At 46.4% G+C, this 9,810-nt stretch overlaps 1 pseudogene across 1 annotated transcript; it reads left to right on the top strand.

The window, feature by feature from the left end:
• Window positions 1-6,048: 6,048 nt before the first annotated feature.
• On the top strand, window positions 6,049-7,419 carry LOC111146712 (annotated as a pseudogene). The gene has a single exon (XR_002640558.1). The product of XR_002640558.1 is annotated as a non-POU domain-containing octamer-binding protein pseudogene (transcript).
• Window positions 7,420-9,810: the final 2,391 nt, after the last annotated feature.

Raw genomic sequence — 9,810 nt, 5'->3', positions numbered from 1 at the left:
TAACAGCTCATTTAGCTTTTCTTTTCTAATTTCCTGTATTTACCTTCAGAGACACACACATACACTCACAGAACCACGGCTACTTACTAAGTCATCAGCCGGTACCCACGGTTTCAGTCATACTTTTGAAGGAGACCTAAACCTGTTTAAGGTATGTGGAAAACCAGTGACACAGACATTGCATAACTCATACTGACTTATAATGCACCATCATTCAAAAATACCCAGAAACAAAAATGTTCTTGACATTTAATGTGATGGAGACTCTGCTTCTTTCTTTCTTTATTTTTTAATAAAGATTTTATTTATTTATTTGACACAGAGAGAGAGATCACAAGTAGGCAGAGAGGCAGACAGAGAGAGAGGGGGAAGCAGGCTCCCTGCTGAGCAGAGAGCCCGATGTGGGGCTCCATTCCAGGACACTGGGATCATGACCCGAGCTGAAGGCAGAGGCTTAACCCACTGAGCCACCCAGGCGCCCCAGACTCTGCTTGTTTCTTATGTAGGATACAACCTTGAGGAACATAATACAAACTGTCAATTTGGTCACCTTTCAATAAGAGCCCAGCACAAAGTGATCAGAGCAACAAAGGGAGTATATTGACTCGTGGGACTCCAAAGTCCAGACATGGCTACATGCATGTGTTTGAACGTGATCACTGGGACACATCTCCGTATCTCAACTCTGCATTTCTCCACGTAGATTCTTTCTGCATAGGAGAAAAGACAATCACCGGGAGCTTCCAGCTTAGCGAGCCAGCAAAACAATGGCATCATTTCCCATTCTCAGTAAATGTCCTAGAGTGGGTTCGTCTTGCCCAGCTCAAGTCTTGGCCCAGCTCAAGTCGTGTGCCCAGTCCTGAACCAATCAGGTGGCAGGGGAATAAGTTGTTGACTACCAGGGACTATACCGGTTCCTCTCGGAGGCCAGAGGCTGCATTCAGCCCCGCGGTCTATATGAACGAGAAAATGTGCTTTTTCTAAAGGAAAATCAGGGTGCTGCCTTCAGAAGAAAGGAGAACAGCGAGGGGCAAACAGGGTGACTGCTAGGACAGATTCTTAAATGTGTGAGCATGCCTATTTTCTCTTATTTTAGTATGCTCGATAGTGAGCCCCAGAACTATATAATCAAAATTTAAGATGAAGCTGGCAATCTGTAAAAACTTTTTTAAATGTACATATCCTTAACCCAGCGACTCCATTTCTAGGAATAATAGTTGTTACAGTTAAGTGCTTCCCTGTGTGTCCGCCGCTGGCCCGAGCACGCTGCGCTAACAGCACTCTGGGATGGAGGGGTGGCGCATCCATTTTTGCCCTCAAGAACTTGAGCTTAGAAAATTTAAGTGATTTAAACAAGGTTGCACAGCTAATAAGAGGGAAAGCTAGGAGTCAGCCTTCAAAGTCTTCAAAACTGCTGGTTACTTCCCTCTTGAGTCTCAGTGGCGTATAGTCTCATGAGTTTATTCTAAGAAAAAATGACAGGTGAGAAGAGCTGTATGGCCCCGGATGTTATCTACAAGTATTTGTCCACAGAACTCAAGTGTGAAATAAAGAATCAATAAATTATGTCAACCTACATATGTCCCTTCGTTATCAGTAAATATATACTAAGGTCCTACTTTATAAAATGATAAAAGATTAATGGTTTGTTCTGCTTTGTTTTGTTTTGGTGAGGCTGTGAAATTACAAGTTTGTTTAAACCAGCTGCCCGAGTTGCAAAAGCATCCACAGTCAAGGTTAATCAAACACAACAAGGCCGTGTGCATTGTTTTAGACCTCTCCCTGTGTCTGTTCATCATTTAGGAAAAAATTGAGTACTTAATCTGTACAAGCACTCAGAATATATCTTTATGTGCTGTAGCTGTCTGCTCTCAGGCCAAAGGGAGTTTTAGGTAAATCATTTAACCTTGATGTTGCCAACACTAGAACCTTCCATCAGATGGGGAAGTGAGTGTCCCGGGAGCCCGCGAGCTGCTGGGTGTAACCCCGAACCCCAGACTGAGAAGCCTCCTTTAGCAGTTAGTAACCTTCACTCTGCCCCAGTCCCCAAATCGGGGCAAAAGAGGAGGCAGGACAGCCGAAGCCCTGAGCTATCAAAGAGTGTAGACCGCTGGGGAGGAAGGCTGGTCTAGGTTTCTGTCATGCTGCCGGACTGGGTGGGAGCAGGGGGAGTTCAAGCGATGCATGTCACTGATGCACTGTTGTTACTTACTTACTTAGATTGCTTTTATTTATTTATTTGAGAAAGAGACAGGGTGGGGGTGGGGAGACAGACAAGCAGTCGCGGCGCTGAGCGCCGAGTCCCACACAGGACTGGATCCCAGGACCCTGAGGTCGTAGCCTGAGCTACAACCAAGACTCTGAACGGGCTGAGCCACCCACACACCAGGTGCCACCGTTGTTACTTTTTTAAATTACTTATTTATTTATCTATTTATTTATTTTTAGATTTTATGTATTTATACGAGAGAGAGAGAGAGAATACATGACCAGAGGGAGAAACAAAGTCCCCGCTGAGCCCAGAGCCCTACCCAGGACTCCATCCCCGGACCCTGATATCGTGACTTGAGCTGAAGTCAGATGCTTAACCCACTGAGTCAAGTTTTTATAGACCTCAGATTTTGCTCTTTTTTCTTTTTTTTTTTAACCTGTTGTAATACCAAGAGAGATCAATGAGTTTATGATCAGACTTGTTTTCACCATGCCTCCATTTCTCATTATCCCCAGGACTGTCTCCTCAGCAAAGAAAACCCTGAAACACTCCTGAAAAGCACATGAAGGAGAAGCTCATTTGCATGGGAGTAATGATTTAGTCCTGTGAACTTTTAATTTGCATAATCCCCTTGCCTTTCCCCACTTTCTTAAAGTCTTTGATATTTTTTTTCCTCCAAATGACGGGGTTGGGAGGAAGAATTAAGTCAGCATCAAAGTTCTAGCTGTTGTGTTCTCAGCTATTACATCAATCTTTAAGATTTTCTCTCCCATTTATTAAAAATCAGTGATCATCCAACTTTACACAGAAATCCACATCAAAGTTAATTAGAGTCTTGGGAGTCTAATGTTTGTCTCTTCCTTCATTAATTTCTAGAAGCTTGAAGCAAGCCTCTGTGTGTGATTGTGGAAGAAAGAAAAAGAGGAGCCAGTAGAAGTGACCTGCCAGTGACGGGACTCGGAACTGGACCTAAGCTCGCTTAGTGCTAAGGACCAACCCTCTCCGCGGCCCACATGCTGGTCTGGTCAGCCTCCTGGGAACAGAGGCAAGCCCTGACCCCAATCTGAAAGATGGAGGATGAAGGTAAGAGGTAAGCAATGGAGAATAGAGCTGTGCTTGCTAATTTCTTTTTCTCTCCCTCCTCTATAATCAGGAAACGCAGCCAATTGTTCTTACAAATTGACTTTCTCTCCTTCCTTCCTGTGAAGTTTGAGAAACAAAAATATCGTGCGGTTTTGCAAAACCTCCACTGGAAGCAGGGATGGGGATGGGGCAAAGAGCAGGAGGTAAGAAAGGAGTAAGAGGGAAGTGAGGTGCCTCGGTGGCTCAGTGGGTTAAGCCTCTGCCTTCGGCTCAGGTCATGGTCCCAGGGTCCTGGGATCGAGCCCCGCATCGGGCTCTCTGCTTGGCGGGGAGCCTGCTTCCTCCTCTCTCCCTGCCTGCTTCTCTGCCTATTCGTGATCTCTGTCTGTCAAAGAAATAAAATCTTTAAAAAAAAAAAAAAAAAGGAGTAAGAGGGAAGTGATCGTGCAGCAAGACGCTTTTATATTTGGTTTTCCAAAGTGTACCTGGATACAAAATGCAGGGGAAGGACGTGAGTGGAACAGGGGATTCGATCTCGTACGCTGATCAGTGAGTGAGTCACGGCAACGTCTGTGGGACATCACTGGGTAATGCTTTAGGAGGTTTGTGGGGAAATCACATAAAACAAACTGAGAAAACTAGTTTTCTTCCCAAACTCTTCCTGAAAAGTGTAGAGGAATCTTCCAGGGTATGTTCCTATTTTTTAAAAACTCGTTGCATTAACATCCTAAAGTCTAAAATACAACAGGAAAGCCAAGAAACTCACACGTAGGCCCCACGAGAGGCTTCCATCACCCACCGATGAGACCAGTTACAGTTTTAAAGCATAATTAATGCATTTCATACTAGGACATTTGAAACCACTTTTTATGAAGTCCTATATTTCCATGCTATACGTGAGAAGATAATTTGAAATGGACCAAAAAAGTCAATGGACCCAAAGTTACTGAGTGTGACCCCCTTGGAGGGCTGATGCAGGCACTCAGCGCCCTGAGAAGTGTTCCCAGCCGGAGAGCTCTAGGAGGCCCCCCAACCCAGGGGCCACCACGTCTCTGCCTGTGCACATGCTCCCCCACTGTGCCCCGAACTCAGCAGGGAACACTCTGCCAGCCGGGAAGCCCCTGAATCACCAGGTGAATCCTGAGATGCAGGTGGGTAACCAAAACGAAACAAAACAAAAACAAAATCAAAACAACAAACCACCTCCATGTGCCTTGGCTTGAGCAGTGTTGGACCGGCCGAGGGGCTGGTGCTCCCAAACAGTGTGCTGTGTCCGGCTCAGCACTTTCCCCTCATCCCCAGGATCAAGGACACATCCCCAGAAAGGCTGCTACACTGTATTCAGGACTTCCTCCCACCCTGATGACTAAGGCTTAGTTCTGGGTCAGGCTCCACACGCTCACCTCCCTTCCTCCCAGGACATCTCTCACCCCTTCCCACTGCCTTCCTCTCCCCCTCAGAACACGAGTATCAGGCGATCTCACCAGCTCAATGCTCCCCAGGAACCAGCCAGCTCCAGGTCATTTCCCAGGGGGCTCTTCTGCCTCCTGTCAACGAGAAATACAGCCAAGCTGAAACCCCAGAAGGACTGATAATTCCGAGGAAGGGACCGGGGGAAAAAACACACACAGAAGGTAATGGGACTTTCAGTCATACCGACGAGTGGCCACAAGATTGCTTCGGATCAATGTGTGCTTCAAGCCATTACACCGCATGGCGAAAATGGAGGGGTAGGAACGGGCACAGATGGTTCGAACGTGACATGCAATTTATAATATTCACATTTTTCACCTAAGACCAGACAAGACCAAACTAATGCTTCAAAGTGTACGTAGCCAAGTTTGTGTTCTTCTGGCGGCTGTATCACATCTCCATGCATTACTCTCTCGTCCCTTTGAGGTATGAAAAGGGCTGCTCTCCGGCATCCCGTTCCTTCCGCAGATGCTGCCCTTAAACTTCACCTTTCTTTTTTTTTTTAATCTTTTTTTTTAAGATTTATTTATTTATTTGATAGAGATCACAAGTAAGCAGAGAGGCAGGCAGAGAGAGAGGAGGAAGCAGGCTCCCCACTGAGCAGAGAGCCCGATGCGGGGCTCGATCCCAGGACCCTGAGATCATGACCTGAGCCGAAGGCAGAGGCTTTAACCCACTGAGCCACCCACCCACTTAGCTGCCCCTAAACTTCACTTTTCAATGCTCAAGCCACCCTGCTTTTAAGGAGCTGTTGTTTTCTAAGAAACAAAATGATGAACACTGAATTTTGGCACGCCCTCTGTGCACCACTGATTCGACACATTCAAAGGAGACACTTGTTTGGGTTCGGTAAGTACAATAGAAATCATACAGAGGAGTCCTGTTTTACGCAGGGATAGCGTCTAAAGTCAGCACATAAAATAAAACCATACAGCGCCCAAGTTTATTGAAAATTCCCTTAAACTAATTTAGGAAGCATAGTTTTGCAGCTACAGCCCCGTGCCCTAATATGCAGCTGACCCTTAACAGCAGGGGGTTATGGGAGCTGACTTGCCTGGGCAGTTGAAAATCCATACACAACTTTTGACTCCCCAAAACTTAACTGCTGATATCCTGCGGTTGACCAGAAGCCTTGCCAACAACATGGACAGTCAATGAACACATATTTTGTATGTTTATGCATTATATTCTATATTCTTATAATAAAGCAAGAGAAAAGAAAATAGGGACAAGAAAATGCATTCCAGGTCGCCGTTACTCTGAGGAGAGAACAGTCGGTAGAGGGGTGCAAAAATGCAGAGCAATAAAACCTTTAACTTGGAGAAGCAAAACCATCCTCCAAGGAAGCACCACCAGCAGCCGCCACCGCCACCAACACCTGCAAATGGGCAACAGGCCAGCAGCCAGGATGAAGGCTTGACTATCGACCTGAAGAATTTTAGGAAACCAGGAGAGAAGACCTTCACCCAACGTAGCCGGCTCCTTGTGGGCAATCTTCCTCCTGATATCACTGAGGAGGAGATGAGGAAACTATTTGAGAAATATGGGAAGGCAGGCGAAGTCTTCATTCATAAGGATAAGGGCTTTGGCTTTATCCGCTTGGAAACACGAACCCTAGCAGAGATTGCCAAAGTAGAACTGGACAACATGCCACTCCGTGGAAAGCAGCTGCGTGTGCGCTTTGCCTGCCATAGTGCGTCCCTTACAGTCCGGAACCTTCCTCAGTATGTTTCCAATGAACTGCTGGAGGAAGCCTTTTCGGTGTTTGGCCAGGTGGAAAGGGCTGTGGTCATCGTGGATGATCGAGGAAGGCCCTCAGGAAAAGGCATTGTTGAATTCTTAGGGAAGCCAGCTGCTCGGAAAGCTCTGGACAGGTGCAGTGAAGGCTCCTTCCTGCTAACCACATTTCCTCGGCCTGTGACTGTGGAGCCCATGGACCAGTTGGATGATGAAGAGGGACTTCCAGAGAAGCTGGTTATAAAGAACCAGCAATTTCACAAGGAGCGAGAGCAGCCACCCAGATTTGCACAGCCTGGCTCCTTTGAGTATGAGTATGCCATGCGCTGGAAGGCACTCATTGAGATGGAGAAGCAGCAGCAGGACCAAGTGGACCGCAACATCAAGGAAGCTCGTGAGAAGCTGGAGATGGAGATGGAGGCTGCTCGCCGTGAGCACCAGGTGATGCTGATGAGACAGGACTTGATGAGGCACCAGGAAGAACTTCGGAGGATGGAGGAGCTGCACAACCAAGAAGTGCAAAAACCAAAGCAGCTGGAGCTCAGGCAGGAGGAGGAGCGTAGGAGCCCTGAGGAAGAGATGCGACGGCAACAGGAAGAAATGATGCGGCGACAGCAGGAAGGATTCAAGGGAACATTCCCTGATGCGAGAGAACAGGAGATACGGATGGGCCAGATGGCTACGGGAGGTGCTATGGGAATAAACAACAGAGGTGCCCTGCCCCCTGCTCCAGTGTCCGCTGGCGCCCCAGCTCCTCCAGGACCTGCCACTATGATGCCAGATGGAACCTTGGGATTGACCCCACCAACAACTGAACGCTTTGGCCAAGCTGTACAATGGAAGGAATTGGGGCAATTGGTGGAACCCCTCCTGCATTCAGCCGTCCAGCGCCTAACAAACGTCCCCAATACTAATAAAAATTTCAATGTCTAGTTTCTCAAAAACCCTTTAAAGAAGGACCCTTTTTGGACTCACCAGAATTCTGCCCTGGAAAAGTGTTAGGGATTCTTCCCGATAGTTAGGTCCCCTTTGCCTGTACTACTCAGGGAGTTTGCTGGAGGCTGAGGGCAAGGGAGGGGCCATAGTTAACACATCGGTTCAGTGTGGTATATCGTTAACTAATCGGTTCTGTGCAGTGCATTCCTGAAGTCTCATGTGATTGTTGAGGGCCTGGGGTGGGGGGAACCATGGCAAAATGGATCCAGTTAGAGCCCCCATTATCTTGATCATTCCATCCTTTGTCCATCCTGTTCTATTTGGTTTCTCATTATACCCTTCAGCCCCAGAGACACTGCCACATACACCACAAAAACAAATCCCCCAATGACCTTAGCCCCATTGTTCCATTCATTCACAGGTGGGAATTCAGGCAAATGTCCACAGAGGTCACAGACAACATGCATACGGTTCTGTTATATCCCATATATTACCCTTTCATGTCCTAAGGAAGACATTTTCTCTTAGAGATTTTCATTTTAGTGTATCATTAAAAAATCTTGTGTTAAGTTGCCTCCATCTTTTTTCTTGGGTTTGGACAACCCAGGAACGGCCCTTTTGTGTCTATGATGTTGCTGTTCACAGCTTTTCTTGATAGGCCTAGTACAATCTTGGGAACAGGGTTGCTGTATGCTGAAGGTCGGACAGTAGCTCTTAGCCTTGCCTATCTTAGGTAGTTATGCTGTGCATTTTTTTTATTGGTGTACCATGTTTGATTTGCCCCTGATATCTTTGGAGTTTTTCTGAGAAATGGAGCAGTAATACAGCATCAACTTATTAAAATACGTTTTAAGCCTTTAAAAGAAAAAAAAAGAAAATACATTCACAGTATCATACTGTTTTTGTTGAAAAAAATCCACATAAATGGACCCAAAGTTAAAATCTGTATTGTTCAGGGATTAACTTTGTATCACTTACAAATGATTCCACTTAATATATAAGAGACATGAAAAATATCATTTTCAAAATCTTTAATTCCATAAGAAAAGAGAGTGAGAAGTTGGTATTCTTCACAGAGTTCTAGATGAGGTAGTGGATTTGCGTTAAAGTGTGTGTTCTATTTTAAAAAAAAAGAAAAGAAAAGAAAAACAAGACCTATGTCTTTAAGAGCTAGAATCCCACAAAGCAGCAAGAAGCTCCACTCTGAGAATCACGCAAGAACTGAGACAAACCCGGGGGGCACCAGTTGTGGGTGTCATGGTGGATGCTCCATTACTATGAATATCGGGGTCTTTCTCTCATTTCTATCTTGTTTTTATTGCTGTGTAGGCTATGTGCTTGCTAAGCCAAGCACCTGGAGTTGAATATTCATAAATTAAATGTGTATGAAATGCAACTCCACCACAGAAGGAAAAAATCAGACATCAGGTTGATGACCCAGCACTGCTTGCTTATTTATCTATTTAATCTAAATCTGAAGTCTGACTCCTCTTTGCCGGGGGTTGAATGTTCCTGCTGCCACTGCTGCACACAAACAGATGTGCACACACACACGCACACACGCACGCTTGTGCCACACACAAGCACACACACTGTTACCACCAGAGGGACGCTCAGTGAAACATCTCCCCGCAAAACCACCTGTCCAGGTTCCTTCAACTTCTTCCCACCGGTTGTCAAACTCCTTGGCACCTACAACTCCCACCTCGCTGTCTCTGTGGGACAAGAGCTCATCACCATCATCACCAAGATGTCTTCCCTGTGCCCCTGGCACTGTGCTCTTCTAGGGCCCCCTGTCCCCGAGCATCCTGCTCCCACTCGATACCCTGCTGCTGTCAGCTCTTCTGTGAAGGCCGCCCCTTCGCGCCCCCCACCCCAGCACAGCTGGCAGAGCCTCTGTGATTGCTGGGTTTGCTGACTTGCCAACGCTACCACTGCCTTTCCCCTAGAAAGACAAGAAGCAGAGGAAATCAGGGTATTCTTAGGTACTAGCAGGCTGTCTCCTTTGAGAGTCCACGGTCTGAATGCCCAGATTACATGGAATCTTGGTAATTCTCCATCAGGTGGGTGGGAGGGGACCTCACCAGCAGTAGGACAGATTTCGGATGATGACAGAGAAGTCATTAACATGAAATAAAACCCAAAACACACTAGCAGAGCACTTAGAGTATTCTAGGCACTGTTTTAGTGCTTTATACCCATTAACTCACTGAAGGCCATTGTTTTGGTCCCTTTCGACGTTAAGAATGGTTGTACCTATTGTTGTCTGATTGCTGAGGCTAGGACTTCTAGTACTATGTTGAATAGCAGTGGTGATAACGGGCATCCCTGCCGTGTTCCCGACCTTAGCGGAAAAGCTCTCAGTTTTT

This window comes from Enhydra lutris, unplaced genomic scaffold (genome assembly GCF_002288905.1).
Source record: "Enhydra lutris kenyoni isolate GAN:26980312 unplaced genomic scaffold, ASM228890v2 scaffoldscaffold1, whole genome shotgun sequence".
Taxonomy (NCBI): domain Eukaryota; kingdom Metazoa; phylum Chordata; class Mammalia; order Carnivora; family Mustelidae; genus Enhydra; species Enhydra lutris.
The sequence above is the reverse complement of the archived record's forward strand: the minus strand, read 5'-3'. Positions and strand labels throughout refer to the sequence as shown.